Source organism: Eriocheir sinensis, chromosome 49 (genome assembly GCF_024679095.1).
Source record: "Eriocheir sinensis breed Jianghai 21 chromosome 49, ASM2467909v1, whole genome shotgun sequence".
Classification (NCBI taxonomy): domain Eukaryota; kingdom Metazoa; phylum Arthropoda; class Malacostraca; order Decapoda; family Varunidae; genus Eriocheir; species Eriocheir sinensis.
This window is the reverse complement of record NC_066557.1, coordinates 1,533,989-1,557,610: the sequence shown is the minus strand read 5'-3', so window position 1 is coordinate 1,557,610 and position 23,622 is coordinate 1,533,989. Positions and strand designations below refer to the sequence as shown.

Below are 23,622 nucleotides of genomic sequence, written 5' to 3'. Positions count from 1 at the left end.
GTGCTGCGCAGGACTTTTGAGAGGAGAAGGAGGTTCGAGGTAGAAAGCGGGTTTGAAAACCAAACGCTTGGTACCGTGCAGGTGGTTTTCTCGAGGAAGGTGCCGACTGTTCGATGATCTCAACATCTTGCTGATGATTGGGAGGAGTGATATTGGTCCGTAATCGCCTGGCTCGGACCTGACGCCTGCACGGGTGCATTCCGCCCTTCCACCGTGCAGGAAGCCACACCCCGCTCTGCAGGCATCGCCGGAAGATCTGGCGAGGAAGCTGGTGAGCTCATCGGAGCATCGCCGCAGGCAAGGACTCATCGCTGTCAGGGCCTGGCGCCTTCCTGCGTTGACGCCCCTCAGACGTCTCCAGCACAAGTGGTAAGAAAGTTCCCTGCTGAGCTATTTGACGCCAATATTTCGTGTGTGTGTGTGTGTGTGTGTGTGTGTGTGTGTGTGTATGGGGGGAGGAGAGCGCTAATATTTCTCGTGCTGAAGATGTGTTTGCGAGTGTGTGTGTGTGTGTGTGTGTGTGTGTGTGTGGCGAGGTGTCGACGGGAGGAGAGATGATCGCTTTCTTTGTTGTCGCGTTGTTTCTGGCGGGCAGATGGATGGAGGAGGAGGAGGAGTGCAGAAGAAGCAAAAGGAAGCAAAGAAGAAGAAGAGGAAGAAGTTCGGTCAAGGAATTGAATATTGTTAAAGAAATAATGAAGCAACGCGCTTTGTGTTGCATTTTATCTCTCACTTTTTCTGCTTTTTTTCACGGCGCGGAAAAAACATCAAGTGATGTTATTCGAGGGCGGGAGGTGGTGGTAGGGAGGATATGGGGAGGGTGGTGGGTGTGGGTAGGGTGGTGGGTGATGATGGAAAAGGAGTGAGGAGGGAGGTGGTTAGTAAGGTAAGGTCTGGTTGTAGTGGTGATGGGTAAGGAAGGGAGGTGGAGGCTGGATAATGGTGGTGGTGGTGGTTAGGGAGGGTTTACATGGTCAGGTGGTCTGCTTATGGTGGTGGTGTTTGGTGATACTGACAGGAAGGGGCCAACATTGCGGTGATGGTGGTGGTGGTATGGTGGTGGTGGTTGGTGTGATTGTGGTAGGAAAACAAAACAAAAATATAAATACAACACTAACAAAACTCAAATACTCTCAGAAATACTACATAAACGTTAAAAATCGCAAATGTTAATAGGTACACTGTTATACCAATGAAAAAGAAGGGACTTAAAAATTATCTAACAAGCTTGTACTGCTAAATGCATAGTACAAATAAATAGTACAATGAAAATGAAAAGAAATTGAAATTGACAAATGTTTAAATGTTGTAAATAAAAGTACAAAGTGTTACAACAAAAGGACTCAAAATTGCAAGCAAAATGTGAGATATTGGCAGGACCACGATGAGGAAAAAGAAGAAATAAAACAGCTGATAATGGCGAGTTTTTGGGATAATGTTCACAGGAAGGTCTGTGTGTGTGTGTGTGTGTGTGTGTGTGTAGATAAAACTGAAATACGAACATGTTCTTTTACTATTTTCCTATTTTCTATTCTTTTACACGCGAAACACACACACACACACACACACACACACACACACACACACACACACACACACACACACACACACACACACTCACACTCCTGCCACTATTCTTTTTGGTTTTATTTGTCGTTAGATTAAAATGAAGTATATATATATATATATATATATATATATATATATATATATATATATATATATATATATATATATATATATATATATATATATATATATATATATATATATATATATATATATATATATCAAATAAAAAAATATGTATGTACTGATATAGGGTAGGTGTTAAGGTAAAGTTGGTTGCAAAACACTGTTGTTGCTCGAGGTTTCAGTGTTTCATTCTCGTTGCATTGACTTTTGATGAGGCTTGTTGTGGTGAAGGGATTTCAGGTCACTGAAACTGAAAAATAAAGAAGCATTAGAAGTTCACAGAAACATATAACAAAGATGTAAGTAAGGAACATTTTAGTTTTAGCACTTAATATATGTAAGAGTAAGCTGGATATTTTATTGCACATTAAAATACTGGATGCTGCACACGGTCTTTTTTTTTTTTTCTTTGCGTGACTGAGACATTTTCTCGGGCTCAACATTACCATCTACACAGATAAAGATTTCAAACACACAAAAAAAAGAAGAACAATTTTACGGATTTTCGGCCACGTTAAACATACAAGAACAGTACTGATTTATTTTCCATTTCTGAGAGAGGGAGGAGAGGAAAGGAAAGGAGAGAGAGGAAGGGAGAAAAGGGTACCTATGGAAGTGTTAGCGCTTGCAATATGAAACTGAGTAATAGAGGATGAAGAGATGGCTGTAGTTCTTGGGCGGTGGAAAAAGACTCTTCAATGACGCACAGGAATGGAATGGGACGGTGTATGCAGTCAGACAAACACGGACAGTGACTGACGGGGAATGGGATACGGGCTGCTTGGGTCTGATTAAGGGGTGGCTAAGGGGCGGTGTTGGACTCATAGCGGCGGGGCTTGGCAAACACAGGATGGGGGGACTTGACGGGGCGAGGAGGGGCGAGAAAAGTTAGGTCAAACGAGAGAGAGAGAGAGAGAGAGAGAGAGAGAGAGAGAGAGAGAGAGAGAGAGAGAGAGAGAGAGAGAGAGAGAGAGAGAGAGAGAGAGAGAGAGAGAGAGAGAGAGAACCCATAACCCCTTTCCCTTCCCTTTCCTCCCCTTTCCTCTTCCTCCCTCCTTTCGCCCTCCCCTCATCTCCCTCCCCATCCTCTCTCCCTTTCTTAACACCACCCTTCCCCCTCCATACATTTGAGCACATGTCCTCCTCCCCTTCCTCCCTTTCCTCCCTTCCTCACTTTCCCTCACCCCTCATCTCCCTTTTCTCTCCCTTTCCCTCCATATATCTGAGCACACGTCTTTCTCCTCCCATCCTCCCTTGCCCTCCCTCACCCCTTTACTCCTCCCTCTCTCCATACACCTGATCTTTCTTTCCTCCTCCGTCTCCCTCCCTCGTCTTCCTCTCCTTTTCACTCCCCTATTAACTCCCTTCAATAACTTACCTCCCTCCATTACCCTCCTCCCCACCTCCTTAACACCCCCCTCTCCCTCCACCATACACCAGCTGCATCTCACAAACAATTACCGCGGCCCACCTGCCTATTAGCTTTATTGGATGCCAATTGCTCGTGACCAAATAAGTGAGGGATGAGGAGGAGACAACACGTGACTCCCTCCGTGATGACTCGGCGCGGTGACTGATGATCCTCCAGGCCTCCACGCCCCTTATATACCCCCACCTCCTCCCTCCCTCTTTCCCTCCTCCTTGTGACAGGCTAGAGAGAGAGAGAGAGAGAGAGAGAGAGGGGGCAGGCAACATCAGCAGAGCACCTTTTTAAAACATCGCGTCCCCTTCGTCACACGGCTGATTATTCAAGCCTGTAGCTGCATGGATGAGGTTACGTGGCGCGTGGACACCTATAATCGATCCAGCTAACTCGGCGTTTTAGAGAAGCGATTTATTGGAGGTGCGTTAGCAGTGTTCTTTATCGTGGCGAGTCTAATCTGCGCATCGTTACGTATCTTTATCGCATCTAGTGGAGAGAGAGAGAGAGAGAGAGAGAGAGAGAGAGAGAGAGAGAGAGAGAGAGAGAGAGAGAGAGAGGGAGGGAGCAGGCAACATCAGAGAGCACCTTTTTAAATCATCTCGCCCCTTCGTCACACGGCTGATTATTCAAGCCCGTGGATGCATGGATGAGGTTTAGGTTACGTGGGCCGGGGGGACACCTATAATCGATCCAGCTAACTCGGCGTTTTAGAGAAGCTATTTATTGAGGTGCGTTGATAGAGTGTTCTTTATCGTGGCGAGTCTAATCTACACCTCGTTACGTGATCCTTATCGCATCTAGTGCAGAGAGAGAGAGAGAGAGAGAGAGAGAGAGAGAGAGAGAGAGAGAGAGAGAGAGAGAGAGAGAGAGAGAGAGAGAGAGAGAGATAAGTGTGTGTGTGTGTGTGTGTGTGTGTGTGTGTGTGTGTGTGTGTGTGTGTGTGTTCTCTCTCTCTCTCTCTCTCTCTCTCTCTCTCTCTCTCTCTCTCTCTCTCTCTCTCTCTCTCTCTCTCTCTCTCTCTCTCACCCTCTTCTTCCCTTCCCTTCCCCAGCACACACACACAATTTTTTTAGTTATTATCTCGGCCTTGTATCGACTTCGTTTTATTTTACAACCATATCATTTTCCTCGAGTTTCTTCTTCATACATTATTCATTTGTCTTATCGCGGGTATCGCCTTTAAGTGTACGTATATTCTCCTCGTCCTCTTTAACTCCCTTATTCGTGCGGCATCATCTCGCTCTTTGTTCGGCCCGTGCAATCACTCCCTTTATCTGCCTTGATCTCATTCTATCTCCGTTTTGCTGTTTTGATATCATCTTGGTTATGCTTAGTTCCTCTGTGTGTGTGTGTGTGTGTGTGTGTGTGTGTGTGTGTGTGTGTGTGTGTGTGGGTGTGTGTGTGTGTGTGTGTGTGTGTGTTCTCTCTCTCCTTTTTTTTTTTTTGCTTTGATCGTATCTCTTTTATTCATGCTATCGTCTCAATCTCTCATATAGGTTTTATCTGCATTATTGTTATTATTTTCATGTTATCTTTGCTTCTTATTTGTTTTTTTTTATTGAGTTTTTATCGTTTATTATTTTTTTTCACTTTATCTTCGTCTCCAATATCATCTAATTTGTTTGTGGCTACTTCTGCAGTCATCATTCTTTTTTTTTCGTAGGTGTTTTATCTTCTTTCCGATCTCCTTTTTATCTGCCTTTTTCATTTTCTCAAGCTAAAACAAGTTATCTTCCTGATCTCCTTTTTATCTGCCTTTCTTCTTTCATTCTCAAACATAAACGAGTTATCTTCCCGATCGATCTCCTTCTTATCTGCTTTGTTTTCATTCTCCCATTTTAAAACAACAGCCAAAATAAAAATAAAAGGGAAGAGGTGAGCGAAAAGTGAGCATGAAATGAACGTTTTTAGTATCCTATCACATCGAAGTAGTGGAACAGCAAGTGGTCAAGCGGTAGGTGGAGACTTGCTGCCCTGTGAATTTCCATGCGGCAGTATATAGTAATCTTATAATAACCCAAACAACTGGGCTATTTGCCTCCCCGTACATGTGTGCAAAGAAGGCGTACCAACAGATTGAAGTCTCATCTCTAGCTTCCGAGAATTACTGCGCTTGGAACTTCGATTCGACATTGTATAGTGATAGAAACAGACCTCTCTTCTGGTCCATTTTCACTCTTATACTAGAGCATCATTTAGCGTTTTTTTTTTTTTATATTCTGTGTCCTATGCCCTTTATCTGTTTCCATTGATGAAGAAGAAAAAAAAGAGGGTAGGGAAATGCGGATACGGACTAGAGTATAATAAACCATTTGACTCAGTTCAGGAGGGACATTACAAGAATATATTTGATTTACTTTCCATTTCCGAGAGAGGGGAGAGGAGAGGAAAGGAAAGGAGAGGAGAGGAGAGGAGAGGAGAGGAGAGGAGAGGAGAGGAGAGGAGAAAAAGGTGTCTATGGAAGTGTTAGCGCTCTGCAATATGAAATTGAGGGATAAGGATGGGCGAGATGGCAGTCTGGGGCGGTGGAAAGACTCTTCAATGACGGCCAGGAACGGAACGGGACGGAGCGGAATGCAGTCAGACAAACATGGGATAAGACCACGACGGAATGATATGGCCAGTTTGGGTCCTGATAGAGGCAGGGGGGACAATGCTAAGAAAAGGCGGACGGGAAACAGGATGGGCGGTGGACTTGACGAAGAGAGAGAGATAGTAGAGAGAGAGAGAGAGAGAGAGAGAGAGAGAGAGAGAGGGAGAGAGAGAGAGAGAGAGAGAGAGAGAGAGAGAGAGAGAGAGAGAGAGAGAGAGAGAGAGAGAGAGAGAGAGAGAGAGAGAGAGAGAGAGAGAGAGACCCATAAACCCTTTCCCCTTCCCCTTTCTCTCCCCTTTCCTCTTCCTCCCCTCCTTCTCCCTCCCCCTCATCTCCCCCCCCTCCCCATCTCTCTCTCCCTTTCTTAACACCACCCTTCCCCCTCCATACATTTGAGCACATGTCCTCCCTCCCTCCCTTCCTCCCTTTCCCTTCCCTTCCTCATTTTCCCTCACCCCCCTCATCTCCCCTTTTTTCTCTCCCCCTTCCCCTCCATATATCTGAGCACACGTCTTTTCTATATCCTCCTCCTCCCTCCCTCCCTCCTCCCTCCCTCTCTCTCCCTTTACTCCCCCTCCTCTCTCTCCACACCTGATCTTCTTCTCTCCTCCGTCTCCTCCTCGTCTTCCTCTCCTTTTCACTCCCCTATTAACTCCCTTCAACTTACCTATCCATTACCCTCCTCCCCACCTTCCTTTAACACCCTCCCTCTCCCTTCTCCATACACCAGCTGCCGCTCACAAACAATTACCGCGGCCCACCTGCCTATTAGCTTAATTGGATGCCAATTGCTCGTGACCAAATAAGTGAGGGATGAGGAGGAGACAAACACGACTCCTCCGTGATGACCAGCGCGGGTGACTGATGATCCTCCAGGCCCACGGCTCTTATACCCCCCACCTCTTTCTCCTCCCTTTTCCCCTCCTCCTTGTGACAAGCTAGAGAGAGAGAGAGAGAGAGAGAGAGAGAGAGAGAGAGAGAGAGAGAGAGAGAGAGAGAGAGAGAGAGAGAGAGAGAGAGAGAGAGAGAGAGAGGGGTGGGGGGCAAGCAACATCAGCAGAGCACCTTTTTAAAACATCGCGTCCCCTTCGTCACACGGCTGATTATTCAAGCCTGTAGCTGCATGGATGAGGTTTGGCGCGTGGACACCTATAATCGATCCAGCTAACTCGGCGTTTTAGAGAAGGATTTATTGGAGGTGCGTTGATAGCAGTGTTCTTTATCGTATGGCGAGTCTAATCTACGCATCGTTACGTGATCTTTATCGCATCTAGTAGAGAGAGAGAGAGAGAGAGAGAGAGAGAGAGAGAGAGAGAGAGGAGAGATAGAGAGAGAGAGAGAGAGAGAGAGAGAGAGAGAGAGAGAGAATGTGTGTGTGTGTGTGTGTGTGTGTGTGTGTGTGTGTGTGTTCCACAGATGAGTTCACTTACCTAATTGTTTTCTTAGCATTGTTTTTACTTGAATTCTCTCTCTCTCTCTCTCTCTCTCTCTCTCTCTCTCTGTCTCTCTCTCGCCCCCCCACCTCTCTCCCCTCCCTCCTTCCCCTTCCCAGCACACACACACTGTTTTTCGTTCTTATCTCGGTCTTGTATCGCCTTCGTTTTATTTTCCATCCATATCATTTGCCTCGAGTTGCTTCTTCTTACATTATTCATTTGTCTTATCGCGGGTATCGCCTTTATGTATATTCTCGTCCTCTTTAACTCCCTTATTCGTGCGGCATCATCTGCTACCCCGTTCGCTGCTTTGTTCGGCCTGTGCAATCCTCCCCTTTATCTGCCTTGATCTCATTCCTATCTCCGTTTTGCTGTTTTGATATCATCTTATTATGTTTAGTTCCTCTGTGTGTGTGTGTGTGTGTGTGTGTGTGTGTGTGTGTGTGTGTGTGTGTGTGTGTGTAGTATTTTATTTACATGTCAATTTTTTTTGCTCCTCTTCTTTCTCTCTCTTATTTTTCTCTCTCTCTCTTCTCTCTCTTCTCTCTCTCTCTCTCTCTCTCTCTCTTTTTTCTCTCTCTCTCTCTCTCTCTCTCTCTCTCTCTCTCTGCTTTTGATCGTATCTTTTATTCATGCTATCGTCTCAATCTCATATATTGGTTTTATCTGCATTATTATTATTATTTTCATGTTATCTCTTGTTTGCCTTTTTATATTGAGTTTTTATCTTTTATTATTTTTTTCACTTTATCTTCGTCTCCAATATCATCTAATTTGTTTGTGGTTACTTCTTCAGTCATCATTTTTTTATCTTGGTGTTTTATCTTCTTTCTGATCTCCTTCTTATCTGCCTTTTTCATTCTCTCAGTCTAAAACAAGTTATCTTCCTGATCTCCTTTTTATCTGCCTTTCTTCTTTCATTCTCAATCTAGAACAAGTTATCTTCCCGACCGATCTTCCTTCTTATCTACTTTGTTTCATTCTCCCATTCTAAAACAACAGCCAAAAGAAAAGAAGAGGCAGAGGTGAGCGAAAAGTGAGCATGAAATGAACGTTTTAGTATCCTATCACATCGAAGTAGTGGAACAGCAAGTGGTCAAGCGGTAGATGGAGACTTGCCCCTGTAATTTCCATGCGGCAGTATATAGTAATCCTGTATAATAACCCAAACCAACTAGGCCATTTGACTCCCGTACGTGTGTGCAAAGAAGGCGTACCAATAGAAAAGTCTCATCTCTAGCTTCCCGAGAATTACTGCGCTTGGAACTTCGATTCGACAATTGTATAGTGATCTTATAGCCCCAATCACCATGTGGACTTCGTGCGTGAAACAGACCTCTCTTCTGGCCTTTCATTTTCACTCTTCTAATAGAGCATCATTTAGCGTTTTTTATATTCTGTGTCCTATGCCTTTATCTGTTTCCATTGATGAAGAAGAAAAAAAAAGAAGGGAAATGCGGATACGGACTAGAAGTATAAAACCATTTGACTCAGTTCAGGAGGGACACGGCATTTGTAAGTAGTATCTGGAAGGGTGATTATGGAAGGAGGAGAGGAGCTGCTATCAGGACAGCTTGAGGGGAGCAAGGAGAAGTGAGAGAGAGATTAGGTGGAAGGAGAGAGATCGAGGTGTGGAGAGACACAGTAGGGGAAGTAATATAAGATAGAGAGAGGCGATGAGTGGTGAGTGTTAGAGATAGTGAACGAGGATGCTTGAGGGATAGAACATGAGGAGGAAATCGCTGCAGGAGAGAGAGAAGGAGAAGGACATGGGAGAAAGCTATGGGAAGAAGAAAAGAGGAGCAAGAGATGGAAGGAGATTGTAGTTCGGTGTAGAAGAAAGTGAGGAAAAGTAAGAGGAGGAGGAGGATTGTAGAGATTACTAATACAAAGAGAAAGAAGTAAGAGAAGGGAGGTTAAAAAGAAAGAAAAGTAAGAGGAGGAAGAAGAGAAGGAGGAGGAGGAGGAAGAGGAGAAGTACCAAAGGAGAAGCAGCAGAAGAATGAGAAGAAATGAGAAAAATATGAAAAAAAAATGTAAGAATATTAAAAAAAAGTACATTATCAATAACAAACATTATAATAGGAAGAAGAGAAAGAAGAAAAAGTCATTCCCCGAGAGAAGGAGGAGAAGAAATAAGATAGGAAACAGAAGAAAAAGAAGAATAAGAACAATGACAATAATAGAAAATAACAAAAGGAAGAGGAAATAAAGAAGATTGAGAAGATAGAAAAGAAAGGAAAGGAAGGACATTATAAAAAAATAGCAGTAAGTAAGAAAACAAGCAAAACGAAGAAGGTTATAAAGGAAAGGAAGAATAAATGAGAAAAAGAAGGAAATAAAGAAAGGAAACAAAGAAAAGGTAGAGACGAAGAAAGAAAAGAAGTGAGGGAGAAAAGAGTGAGGAGGAGGAGGAGGAGGAGGAGGACGTAATAATAACAATAAGAGAGAAAAGGAGGAGGAGGAGGAGGAGGATATGTATTGCTGAGGGAGGAGGTGTGAGAGGAGGCTGCAGAGAAAGAGGAGGTGGAGGAGGAGGAGGATATGTATTGCCAGAGGGAGGAGGTGTGAGAGGGAGAGAAAGAGGAGGTGGAGGAGGAGGAGGAGGATACATTGCCAGAGGGAGGAGGTGAGAGGGAGGCTGCAGAGAAAGAGGGAGGAGGAGGAGGAGGAGGATATGTATTGGGAGAGGTGGAGGAGGTGTGAGAGGAGAGAAGAGGAGGTGGAGGAGGAGGAGGAGGATATTGCCAGAGGAGGAGGTGTGAGAGGGAGGCTGTAGAAAGAGGAGGTGGAGGAGGAGGAGGAGGAGAAGAGATGGTGATTGTCAGGTGGAAGGTCGAGGTGAGAAGCTTTAATTTCTTTCCAGGTAAATTATGAAGGAGAGGAGGAGGAGGAGGAGGAGGAGGAGGAGGAGGAGGAGGAGGAGGAGGGGGAGGAGGAGGAGGAGGAGGAGGAGGAGGAGGAGGAGGAGGAGACTTTTTCATTACGTTCTGACACACACACACACACACACAAGCAACCAGTCAGCAGGACACAGAGACAAACAAACAGACAGACAAAGAGAGAGAGAGAGAGAGAGAGCTGGCCGGACACAGAAATATGGTCCGTTCCTCTAGTGTGGTGTGGTGAGTGGTGTGGCATAGTGTGGTGTGGTGTGGCTGGGTGTAGTGTAGTGTGTTGTGGTGTGGCTGGGTGTAGTGTAGTGTGTTGTGGTGTTGGAAGGGAGTATAGTGTGTTGTAGTATGGTGTGGTCTGGAGTGTGGTGTGTTATGTGGTGTGGGGTAATGTTGTTTGGTGTGGTGCTGTGTGGTCCCCTGTGATATGTAGTGTGGTGTGTTGTGGTGTTGGAAGGGAATATAGTGTGTTGTGGTGTGGTGTGGTCTGGTCTGGAGTGTGGTGTATTATGTGGTGTGGGTTAATGTTGTTTGGTGTGGTGCTGTGTGGTCCCCTGTGATATGTAGTGTGGTGTGGTGTGGTTGGTGTGGCGCAGCATGGCGTGGTGTGGCTTGGTGTGGCGTGGTCATCCCCGCGACACTTTAGGAAGACATTAATCAAAGGCGGACAAGTTTACTGAGCACCGCTGCTGTCGCCTCGTCCGCCCGCTGCCTCGTCATGATGCCTTTGTCTGGGCCTGCATGTGGTCTGCCTTACCCTCCCCTGCCCTGCCCTGCCCTGCCCTACCCTACCCTGCTTCACCCTACCTTGGCTATCCCTGCTACCCTATTGATTTCGCTCCTGCCTCGGTCTGCATGTTGTCTGCCTTACCCTGCCGTGCCCTGCCCTGCCCTACCCTACCCTGCTCCACCCTACCTTACCCATCCCTGCTTCCCTATTGATTTCGCTCCTTCCTCAAAGGAACACAAAGGAACACAAAGGAAGAACAAACAACAGCAGACCTGCTGGTCCTTACGAGGTTGTTTGTGACAAGCTACACTAACTATCTAATCAAAGGTGGAAGATGAAGGACAGCAAAGGCGAAGGCTCCTCCCCACCCCCCCATCCCTCCAGCCAAAGCTGGCAGGAAAGGAAAAAGAACCATGCAGCATGGAAAAACTGCATGGAATTTATAAGAAAGAGGAAAAACTACCATTACTACCACTAACCGGGCGATAAAAGCGGACAAGGACACCAGTATTCGAAAGAACTTAACGTTATTACGACAATGAGTAATATCTTAGTTGCTGGTTGGATTCAAAACACTTGTCTAATCTATTCTTGAAGGCCGTAACTGTTGTACTATCAACGACATCACAAGGTAGAGAGTTCCAAACATTAACAACTCGATTGAAGAAGAAGTGTTTAGCTTCGTGCGACGAGAATCTTTTAACACTTATCTTCAAATTGTGATTTCTTCTTGTTCTATTTGATCGATCAATTGTAAAATAATCTTCCGCATTAATATCACTGAATCCTTTAAACATTTTAAACACTTCTATTAGATCGCCTCGCATTCTTCGTTTTGAATGGCTGAATAAATTTACTTCTTTTAGCCTTTGTTCATATGACAAATTTCTCAACCTAGGAATCATCTTTGTTACTTTTCGTTGAACTCTTTCCAACTTTTCTTTGCCCTTTCTGTAGTAGGGAGACCAAAACTGTACACAGTACTCTAGACGGGGTCGAACCAACGAATTATACAGTTTTAATATTCCTTTTTCCGATTTATTATTAAAGACTCGTCCGATGAAGCCAACCAATTTGTTTGCAGTTTTAACTACCTCTGAACAATGCTGACCGGGCTTTAAATCGCTTGATATAGTGACTCCAAGATCTTTTTCTTTACTTACTGCAGAAAGTTGTTGACCATTCATTACGTACCGAACGCGATTGCTATTTTTTCCGATGTGCAACACTTTACATTTGTCAACGTTAAATTTCATTTGCCATTGATTGGCCCAACGTGCAAGTCGATCTAGATCTGATTGTAAAGCTTCTTCGTCGAGTGTCGCAGTTACTTTACTAGCAATTTTTGTATCATCAGCAAATTTTGATACTTTGCAAGTGAGCCCATCATCGATATCATTAACATAAATTAAGAAGAGAATGGGGCCAAGCACTGATCCTTGAGGTGCGCCGCTTTTGACATCGAGCCAGTTAGATGTAACACCGTTTAGAACTACTCTCTGTTTCCGCTCAGAGAGCCAGTCCGCAAGCCAATTGTGAATGTTACCCGAGATACCGTGCGCCAGTAGTTTGCTGAGCAATCGTTGGTGGGGGACCTTATCAAATGCCTTTTGAAAATCCAGATATATGATATCTACTGATCTGCTTTCATCGAACACCTCAAAAATATAGTGAAAAAATCAAGTAAGTTAGTCAAACACGAACGTTTACTACGGAAGCCATGTTGCGAATTATTTATTATATTATTTTCTTCGAAGAATTTCACCATATTGTCGCGAATGATAGTCTCCATTAACTTACAAACAATAGATGTCAGGCTAATTGGTCGATAGTTTCCTGGATGAGACTTGTCCCCCTTTTTGAAAATTGGTGTGACATTTGCAAGTTTCCAATCCGACGGAACTTTTCCATCTGTTAAAGATCTATTGAATATGATGGAGAGCGGTTTACAAATTTGACGTTTGATTTCTTTTAAGACCCTAGGGGTAATTTTGTCTGGATGTGCTCTGTCTTACCCTGTCCTGCCCTGCCCTGCCTTACCCTACCCTACCCTACCCTTGCCTGCCCTAACCTACCTTGCCCTTCCATGCTTAGCTATTAATTTTGCTCCTGCCTCAGTCTTCATGTGGATTTCCTGCCTTGCCTTGCTTTGCTCTAACCAATCCTTCCCAACCCTTCTTCCCATACCCCACCCCTGCTCGCCTAACTTAACTTTACCTAACCTAACCTAACCTAATCTAACCTAACCTACCTTGCCTATCCCTTCTTGCTTTACCCCTCCCCTGCTCGCCTAACTTAACTTTACCTAACCTAACCTAACCTAATCTAACCTAACCTACCTTGCCCATCCCTTCTTGCTTTACCCCTCTCCTGCTCGCCTAACTTAACCTAACCTAACCTAATCTAACCTAACCTACCTTGCCTAACCCTTCTTCCCTTGCCCCTCCCCTTGCTTGCCTTTCCTCTGCTTTTTCTCTTTCTTTTCTCTCTTTCCTCTTCCTCAGGCCACCCTACCTTGCTCTCCTCTCCATCCCCTGCCTTAGTCACCCTCACTTTTTCATGCATTTCGTTTGCCTTCTCCGCCCTTTCATGCTCCTTTCCCTGTCGTTCCCGCCCTTATCCTTCCATGGTTGTTTTGTATCCTCTTGTCATTGTGTTTATTTGTCCTGGCCTGTCCTTGTGTTTCCTCTTGTCCTTGTGTTTCCTTGTCCTGGCTTGTCCTTGTGTTTCCTCTACCGGTGTGGCTCAATGTCCCTTCTCTCGGCATTCATGTTTTTTTGCTTCGCACCGGAGTGTTCTTGCCCCTCCCTCCCTCCCTCCCTTCTTGCCTCAGTCTTGTCCTTCATCGTCTTTAGGTTCATCCAATACCTTTTCACCTACTTCCTCCTTTAATCGTCCTTCTCGCCCATGTCCTGCTCTCCCTCTGCTTCATCTTGGCCTTCTTTGGGGTGCCCTTGCCTTCTTTCTCCTTTCCTCTCTGCTTCGCTTCGCCCTTTCTGCTTTCTGCTCCTGTTTTCGTATTTCCCGCCTGTCCTGCTCTCCCTCCTGCTTGTCTTTCCCTTCTTTGGTGTGTCTTTACCTTCCCCCTTACTCCTTCCTTGCCTATCTCCCTGCTTCACCCTCTCTGCTTCTCCCTGCTTCTGCTCTTCTCGTGTTTCACTCCCTTCAGCCTCCTGTGTTCCCTTCTCCTCTCTGCGTTGCTGCAAATACTTATCTCAAGGTTTTCTCTTCCTTTTGATTGTTCTTGATTCTTCTCTTCCTCCATCTCCCTTTTCGTGTATTCCGTCCTTCTGGTCTGTCGTATCTATCCCCCTTATCTTCTTCCTTTCTCTCTCCTCCTCTTGTCTTCTCTCGTTTGCCCCGATTTCAATTATTTTCATCTTTCTTATCTCTGGTTAAGCTCACTGTCTCTCTCTCTCTGTTTTCCTCCTCTCCCTCCGCTTGCCTTTCCTCCTCCTTCTCCTTCTCCTCCTTCTCCGCCTCCCCTGCTCTGTTTTCATGTTCCTGTTCTTCTTTTGCTTAAACTATCATTTTCCTTTGTCATTTATTACTTACCTCTCTCCTTTCTGTTGTTTTACTTCTCTTCCTTCATGTCTTCCCTTCCTCCTCCTCCTGGTCATCCTCACTCTCCTCCTCCTCCTCTTTCGGTGACGATGACGAACTGGTTTCAGAGTAGACTTTCCGTATTAAGGCGATCGGAACCCTTTTTTTGTCCCTCGCATCCTCTTGCATTCGGTTTTAAGCCTTGTGTTTAGCTATCATATTTTTGCCTTATTTTTTGCCTCACTTTTTGTCTTGATCGTGTTGTTCCGGCTGTCAAGGTTTTGCTGGTCCTGAATGAGCTCTCAATCTTCTCGTCTCATCAACACCCTCGCAGCCTCTCACTCTTCTTCTTCTTCTTCTTCCTCTTCTTCCTTTTCCTTCTACTCCGCTTACTCAGTCTCTCTCTTTCTCTGTTTATTTGTTAATGTGGATATTTTTTTTTCTTTTCTTCCCATTCCCCTTTCTTTTGTATGATATAATTTCCTTTTTTTCTCCTCCTCCTCCTCCTCCTTCGTTTGTTCAGTCTCTCTCTTTCTCTGTTTGTTTGTAAAGTTAGATTATTTTTGTTGTTTTTCACTTCCTTTTTCGTTTGCGTTCTAATTATTTTTCTTTTTCTCCTCCTCCTCCTCCTCCTCGTCATCTTTTTTCAATCCTTCATCATACTTTCATCCTTCATCACCTCCAAACCTTCAATTCATCTCCTTCCTCCTCTTCCTCCTCCTCCTCCTCCTCCTCCTTCTCCTCCTCCTGCTCCTTCACTCCCTTGTTGGACGTCCTCACACTTTATCAACATCATTTTGCTTTAGATTGACGAAGAGCAGTTTCTCCTCCTCCTAGCTCCTCCTCCTCCTCCTCCTCCTCCCCTACAGACTCCCGAAAGACCAAGAAAATGAGTCCCCGACGCCCAGCAGCGAGAGGTTAAGTGATAAACGAGGGACACCGCGTCTCCAAACATAGACTCAATCCGGAGTGTTTTTAAACGTCCCCCTGCTCGACCCTCCTGCCCCAGCCCTTCACACACGCCTTACCCTTCCTCCCTTCACCCTGTTGTCTCGCCCCGCTCACCCGCCCACCCGACCACCCTCTCCTACCCTTCCTTCCTCCACTACCACCACCTGGCCTCCTCCACTACCACTGCAGCATCCATTCTCGACTCCACTTTGCCAACCATCGCCATCTCACTACCTCCACCAGTCCCTACCACAATGTCATTCATCCGACCACACTCTTCCACTACCACTAGCCTTACTGCTTCCACTACCACCACCTGGCCACCTCCACTACCACTGCAGCATCCATTCTCGACTCCACTTTACCAACCACCTCCATCTCACTACCTACTCCACCCCTGCCACTACTACGTGTCCTCTTAGCCACCCTCATCTCCTCCACTCTCCCCTGCCCCCCATGCATCCACTTCCCAACTCCACTTTAGTTAACCGTCTACCTCCCTTTCTTCTCCTCCTTCACCCCTTCCATACTGCTGGCTGTTACCTCCCTTTCTTCTCCTCCATCTCTCCCTTCCATACTGCTAGCTGTTACCTCCCTTTCTTCTCCTCCTTCTCTCCCTTCCATACTGCTAGTTGTTACCTCCCTTTCTTCTCCTCCTTCACCCCTTCCATACTGCTAGTTGTTACCTCCCTTTCTTCTCCTCCTTCTCTCCCTTCCATACTGCTAGCTGTTACCTCCCTTTCCCACCCACAGGCGTGGGTGGGTGGGAGGGTGGATGGGTGGGAAGGAGGGAGGGTGAGAAGGTTGGTGGTTGGGTGGGTGGGTGCTGGGGGTGATTTTAGGGTTGTGAAAGTTGGTTGAATGTAAGGGAAGGAAAGGTTGACTGTAGTGTGTGTGAATTAGTGGTTGGTACGCACATAGTTCATACACACACACACACACACACACACACACACACACACACACACACACACACACACACTTTTTTTTCTCATTTCATCCCCAGTCTCCCTTATAGAAAAAGCGTTGAAAGTCAGGTAAAATGAAAATAAAAAAAATAACTGTATACAGAACACAGGTAATAGACATAAAAAGTTGATGTTTTATTTTTATTTTCTGATGAGCATATTTTCTTTTTTTTTATATAACGTGTGTTTTTTGTCATTTTTATCTTTTTCGTTTTCTTATCCACTTGTTTTAGAATCTCGTATCTCTTCGCTTCTCTTCACCACTTTCCATAGCTGGGCACGATAACAGAAAACCTTATTCCCGATAACCGATAACTGATAATGGAAAACCTTATCGGTGATAACCGATATTCGTTAACTGGAGACACAAATATAGGCGATAACCGATACCCGATATAAATCCACAACTCCGATACTAGCTAGCGATAAATCCTCTAGGCGAAAACGATACTCTATTGATATTTCAAATAAAAAACATAGATGAATTAAAATTTTCATTATCTGTATCTTAGAAAACTTACAAAACCTGAGAACCACACAATGACACGTACCTATGGACGGTAATACTAGAAACGCCTGAACCGGTGTTGTGTTATTTGGCGTCCCCACCGTCAAAAGCTGGCGCTTGCTGGCGCTTTTGTTTACAAACACTGGTCTCTCGTGAACTGCGCCTGCTTAGACCAGCAAGCGTAGACCTGTACAGTCTCACAAAGCTTTTAACCGTAATTAAGAGTTGCTGGAAGGCTTAATTAGACATAGTACCACTACCACAATCCCTGTTTCTAGAACGACACTGTACGAGTTGTATTTATATGTACTGAGTGTCGTTCTAGAAACAGCGAGGATGGTGGTACTGTATTTCTGATTCAGTCTCCCAGCAACTCTTGATATGTTAAAAAGCTTTGTGAGACTGTGCAGGGCTACGCTTACTGGTCTGAACATGTGTAGTTCACGAGAGACCATTGTTCGTAAACAAGAGCACCAGCTTTTGACGATGGGACACCAAATAACACAACACAGGGTGCCTTCAATACCATGGCATGCTCACAAACGAATATGAACTATCAAATTTGAAGAAGTGAATAATAATTTTTGGGGCAAAGTTAAATGATTTTTCTCTTTGATATATTGATTTTTAAATCACGCATGCCCAGTAGGGAGGAGACGTTTTTTTTCTGAAAGGCGGGGAAAAGTAGCGATTATCGCTAGCTTGGTTACAAAAGTAACGAAGATACCGATATATTTTAAAATAAGTAGCGGATGGCCGATAACCTGATTTTGTTATCAGCGATAAAGTATCGCGATAACTTATCGCGATAACGCCCAGCTATGCCACTTTCTATCTCCTCGTCTCTTCCCGACTCCTTGTATCTCCTCGCCTCTCTTCAACTCACTGCATATCCCTCCTCTCCTCAGCTCTCTTCTCCTCGCCTCTCTTCACCTCCTTTTATCTCTTCTCTCTTTTTCCTGTATCTTTTCGCCTCTCTTCATCTCTTTCTATCTCCTCGCCTCTCCTAGACTCCAAGTATCTCCTCGCCTCTCCTCAACTCCCTGCATTTCCCTCCTCTCCTCAACTCTCATCTCCTCGCCTCTCCTCACCTCCTTTAATCTCTTCGCCTCTCCTCTATTCCCTGTATCTTTTCGCCTCGCTTCACCTTTTCTGTCTCCTTGCCTCTCTCGACTCCCGTTTCCTCCTCGTCTTCTGGTGATGGAGTGGCCGTGTGCTGTCCTGACAAGACGTAGAAATTAATGGTCCACGTAAAACTCTCTCTCTCTCTCTCTCTCTCTCTCTCTCTCTCTCTCTCTCTCTCTCTCTCTCTCTCTCTCTCTCTCTCTCTCTCTCTCTCTCTCTCTCTCTCTCTCTCTCTCTCTCTCTCTCTCTCTCTCTCTCTCTCTCTCTCTCTCTCTCTCTCTCTCTCTCTCTCTCTCTCTCTCTCTCTCTCTCTCTCTCTCTCTCTCTCTCTCTCTCTCTCTCTCTCCAAGATTTAATTTTCTTATCTACTAAATACGATTATTCATTGCTTGTCAACACTCTCCTTAGCACGAGAGAGAGAGAGATTTACATAGATTTACATAGAAAATCAGACCACACAGACCCCATGGTCCAGACTTGGTGGTCTGTCCTTAAACCTAAGTGATTTTACATTAATCAGAAGACTCCAAAACGTTGCATTTCTACTCTAGTTGATATTAAGTTGAAGGAAGTGACGGTCGAGCTTATTTTTGAAGGAGTCAATCGTGTTACACTGGACCACTGACGGTGGAAGCTTATTCCATTCTCGCACTACAACGTTGGTGAAGAAAAATTTGGTGCAGTCTGAATTTACTTGTCTACATCTGAGTTTTACGCCATTGTTCCTCGTGCGCAAAGTGTCATCGATCATAAACAATGTTGATCTGTCTACATTCGTGAAACCATTAAGTATTTTAAAACATTCGATCAGTTTTCCTCGGAGGCGACGTTTCTCAAGAGAGAACATGTTAAGGGTAGAAAGCCTTTCTTCGTAGGATTTGTTGCGCAAGGAAGGGATCATTTTCGTTGCCCGACGCTGAACACCTTCTAATTTAGCAATATCCTTTGCATGGTGGGGAGACCAAAACTGTACCGCATATTCCAAGTGGGGTCTGACTAAACTGTTGTAGAGCGGAGTATTACATCTTTATTCTTGAATACAAAGTTTCTTTTAATGAAGCCCAACATTCTGTTCGCTTTATTTGCTGCATCGATGCATTGCTGTGAGAATTTGAGGTTTGACGCGATTTTGACCCCAAGTCTTTGACGCATTGAACGCTTTTGAGTTTAACGCCGCGCATTTCGTATTCGAACTTCTTATTCTCGTTCCAACTTGAAGGACCTGGCACTTGTCTACGTTAAAGGGCATCTCCCATCTATCCGACCGTTGAAATTTTGTGCAAATCCTCTTGGAGGCTTTGCCTGTCTTCGTCAGTGAGAACCGAGTTGCCAATCTTTGTGTCGTCTGCAAATTTACTAATGCGGTTATTGAGTCCAACATCCACGTCGTTGATGTAAATAATGAAGAGCACTGGGCCAAGGACCGAGCCCTGAGGGACGCCACTAGTGACAGGCGCCCACTCTGAGTTAAATCCGTCAATCACTACTCTGTTGTCTGTTGCTCAACCAATTCGCGATCCATTGGTTTACTTGACCGTCAATACCTATTTGCTTTAATTTGTAAAGTAATTTATGATGCGGGACTTTATCAAACGCTTTCTGGAAATCAAGATAGACTACGTCCAGTGATTTGGTTACGTCATAAACAGTGAAGAGGTCGTTATAAAAGGTTAATAGGTTTGATAGGCAGGATCTTTTGTTTCGGAAGCCATGTTGTGAGTCCCCAATCAATGAGTGGCTTTCAAGGTAATTCACAATTTTGTCTCTAATTATGCCCTCAAGTAGCTTACCTACAACCGAAGTTAGACTAATGTGCCTGTAATTACCTGGTACTTTTTTGTCTCCTTTCTTGAAAATCGGTGTCACGTTAGCCTTTTTCCAATCTGAAGGGACGATGCCTTGTCGCAAGGACATATTGAATACGGTTGTGAGGGAGGAGAGTATTTCGCACTTTGTTTCTTTCAGCAGAGTTGGATATACCTTGTCAGGTCCAGGACTTTTATTTGTTTTAAGTGAATGGAGAGCTTTAAGGACTTCATCGGTTGTTATTTCAAAATTAGGCAATGCATGCTCGAGATTTACAATAGTACTGGTGTTGGTGGTAGCGAGAGGAAGACTGTTAGTATTAAACACCGAGGAAAAGTAATTGTTTAAGAGGTTTGCAATGTGTTGGCTGTCGGTCACTAGTGCACCGTCGCTGTTTGTTAAAGGTCCAATACCACTTTTGATCGCCTTTCTGTTGTTTATGTAACTGAAGAAAGATTTCGGATTATTTTTACAGTTGGCTGCAATATTTTCTTCGTATCTACGCTTTGCCTGACCTACTTGTCTTTTTACTCGTCGCCTGGCATCATTATAAAGTCTAATGTTTTCGGGCGTGCTTTGTTCTTTCTTTAACCTGTAAAACAATTTTCTCTCATTGACTGATTGTTTAATTTCGCTATTAAACCACGGTGGGCTTTTATTAGTGTTAATTCGCTTCTCGCACAAGGGGACGAATGTGTTCTGCTGAGTGAGTAAGTGATTTTTAAGGCTTAGCCAGGCTTCCTCTACGTTGCCGTCATCTGATAGTTGTATTTCTGTTAGTTTTTGTCGGATTTCTACGAAGTTAGCTCTTTTGAAATTGGGCACCTTTACTTTATTTTCAGTCACTGATGATTGAGCTTTAATGTCGACGCGCACTAATTTATGATCGCAAGAACCGAGGTGTTCTCCTACCGTGACACTACTGACTAGGTTATCTTGGGTCGTTATAACAAGGTCGAGTATATTATTTTGTCGAGTTGGCTCAGAAACCATTTGGCTTAGATAATTTTCTTCTAGAAATTCGATCATTCTATGTGACTCGCCTTCTGTACCTGACAGTGTCGCCCAGTCGATATGGGGGAGGTTAAAGTCTCCTAATATCAGTGAGTCGCTGTTATTAAGTGACTGCCTAAAAACGCTGTACATTTCAAGGTCGTCATCGAGTGATTGCCCGGGAGGTCTGTAGGTGACAGATATATTTAAGTTGACTTTTGCAATGTTTACTCGCACGCACAAATGTTCAACGTTACTGTTTCCCGGTGTTTTGTCAGTGGGTTGCAAATAGCTTTTGACATAAAGGGCGACGCCACCGCCTTTACGGTTTACACGATCTTTGTTGAAGAGTCTGTAGCCATCTATGTTGTATTCGGAACTTAAATCAATATTTGTGGTGTCGATAAATGTTTCGGTTATAGCAATTATGTCAAAATTTTCTGTTAAAGCAAGACATCTCAGTTCATCAAATTTGTTTCTTAGGCTACGCGCATTGAAACTAAGGATTTTTAAGTTATCTAGAGGCTTGGTAATAGAGGTGGTGGTACTTGCGGGATCACGGTTACGGGTTTGTTGTGATGCACGGCGTCTATTTACACGGGCGGGGTGGAGGGACGTGGCCGTGCCTCGTTTTTTTGTTCGGATGACACGCACTGCTTCGTTGAGGTGCCTTCCGAGTCTGGCTGCCCCGATGGGAGAAAGGTGCAATCCGTCCCTGTGGAAGAGCTCATTTTGTCCATAGAAATTGTCCCATGCGTTTAGGAACTCCACGTCAAGCTCCCTACAAAGAGTCTGTAAGCGGTTGTTTAGGCTGAAGGCCTTACTGAAAAGTCGCTCCGCCCAAGTCCGTGGTAGAACTCTGAAATCAAAATGTTAGGGATTTAGTCTTATACTGCTGGATGAGCCTACGGTACTTCTCCAGGAGTTCCTCAGACCGGGTCGTGGTGACGTCGTTCGTACCTGTGGTAATAACAAACAGTGAATCATTAGTAGCCTGGGGGGAGATCTCCTCAAGAGCAGCAGTTATGTCGTCGATCCCAGCACCAGGATAGCAATAGTTCCGTCTTCGACGAGGAACTCTGCCGCAGAACTCAACGACCTGCTGGCGAATCATGGAGTCACCCACCAGGAAGGTGCTCTCCTGCTCGTCCTCCTCCTCCAGAATGGCAAACCTGTTGAAGCAATGAACAGGATAAATCGCTTGTCTGGCTGGCTTGGCTCCTCCATTCACGACGGTGAAGCCATCATGGGCGGTGCCACTAGCATCCTCCTGTTGTGTGGTGTTGTCCGCTGGTGTCGACGGTACCGCTGAGGCAAGGGGCGGTTGGAGAAGGGTTTGGCACCACAGCAACGTTAGCCTGGATGAATTCCTGCAAGGAGGCAACAGTGCGAGAAAGCTCTATTATTTTATTCTGACCTGCTTCCATATATTCTTGCTGCTGCTGTCTTGTCTCGTGATGCTGCCTGGTGAGAGAAAGCTCTATTAATTTATTCTGGCCTTCTTTCATCTTCTCTTCCTGCTCCTGCAGTCTTGTCTCGAGATGCTGCCTGGAGAGACACAGTCGACAGACAGCAGAACGCCCTGTAAAAGTGAGCTGAGAAGCTACTGTTACAAGTACTGCACTTCTTAGGCGCCATCTTAGCTGAAATGAAAGAGAAAAACACAGAGTGAAGGGGATTAGGAAAGGTGTGTGGAGAGAGGTAGTTTAGTAATGGAGGAAAAGTGAGAGAGAGGGAGTAGGAAGGGATGTAGGTGAGTAAAGAGGGGAAAGAGAGGTGTGAGATCAAGGAGGGTTAGGGAAATAGGTGAGGTGGGAGAGGAGGAGTAGGAAAGGATGTGAGGTGAGTAAAGAGGGGAGGCGGGGAGTGGTGTGTGGAGGAGATCAGGGAGGGTTAGGAAATAGGTGAGGTGGGAGAGAGGAGTAGGAAGGGATGTGAGGTGAGGTGAGTAAAGAGGGGAAAGGGAGGCGGTGGAGTGAGGTGTGTGAGATCAAGGAGGGTTAGGAAATAGGTGAGATGAGTGAGAGGAGTTTGGGAAAGGAGGTAAGAGGAGGAGTAGGGAAGGGAGATGGAGGTGAGTGAGGTGTGTGAGAACAAGAAAGGTTAAGAAAGAGGCGAGGTAAGGTGGGTGAAGGGATGGGTAAATAGGATGTGAGGTAAGGTGAGTGAGGGGGGAAGGGCTTAGAAATATGTGGAGGTGAGGGAGGAGTAGGAAGGGCTAATCCTCTAGGCCCGCAGGGGTTCCCAAACTGGGGTACATGTACCCCCAGGGGTACATTTGCACGTTTCAGGGGGTACATTTGGTCTGAAGGAAACAATTACTTGCACAATACATGGTGTTGTAATCTGCACTCAGATTGCACTTTTCTCATTTTCTTTGTGTTGATTAGTATATAAGACAGCGCTAAAGAGCAGTACATTTCATTATTATAAAATAAGAAACACAGGGCGGCAGTTATTTTTAATTCGTCCGCGCTCATGTTGAGTTAGTGCGATGCATTAAAATAAGAATACCTGAGTTTTGTTCATTAATGTTTTGGATAATAATAATAAAAAGGTATGTATTGTATGTGCTGGATCAAAATATCAGTTACCTTAGTAATTGCTTTATTTCTGTTTTCATCATTTAAGATGCCTATGTAATCTAAACATGAAGACTCTAATAAACTTAAAATATCAAAATATTTAAATGTCCTTTTTTACTATCAAGCTTAATTTTTAGTGTTAGGGGTACATGGGAACCTATAAAAAGAGTCTAAGGGTACTGAGGAACAAAAAGTTTGGGAACCCCTGCTCTAGGGGATGAGGAGGAGCAAAAGGGATGTGAGGTGAGCGAGGGTGGGGGGGGGGCTTAGGTGAGGTGAGGGAAAGGGGTGTAGGAAGTGTTAATCCTCTAGGGGATTTAAAGAGGGTGTAATGAGGAGGAGCAGATTGAATCCTCAGGGAATTGAAAGGGT

The 23,622-nt window shown here is 44.9% G+C and overlaps 1 pseudogene; it reads left to right on the top strand.

Annotated features, from left to right (window-relative positions):
- The window catches only part of LOC126981617 (excitatory amino acid transporter 2-like), an 18,376-nt pseudogene extending 18,003 nt beyond the window's left edge, over positions 1-373 (top strand).
- The last annotated feature ends 23,249 nt before the right edge of the window (positions 374-23,622 follow it).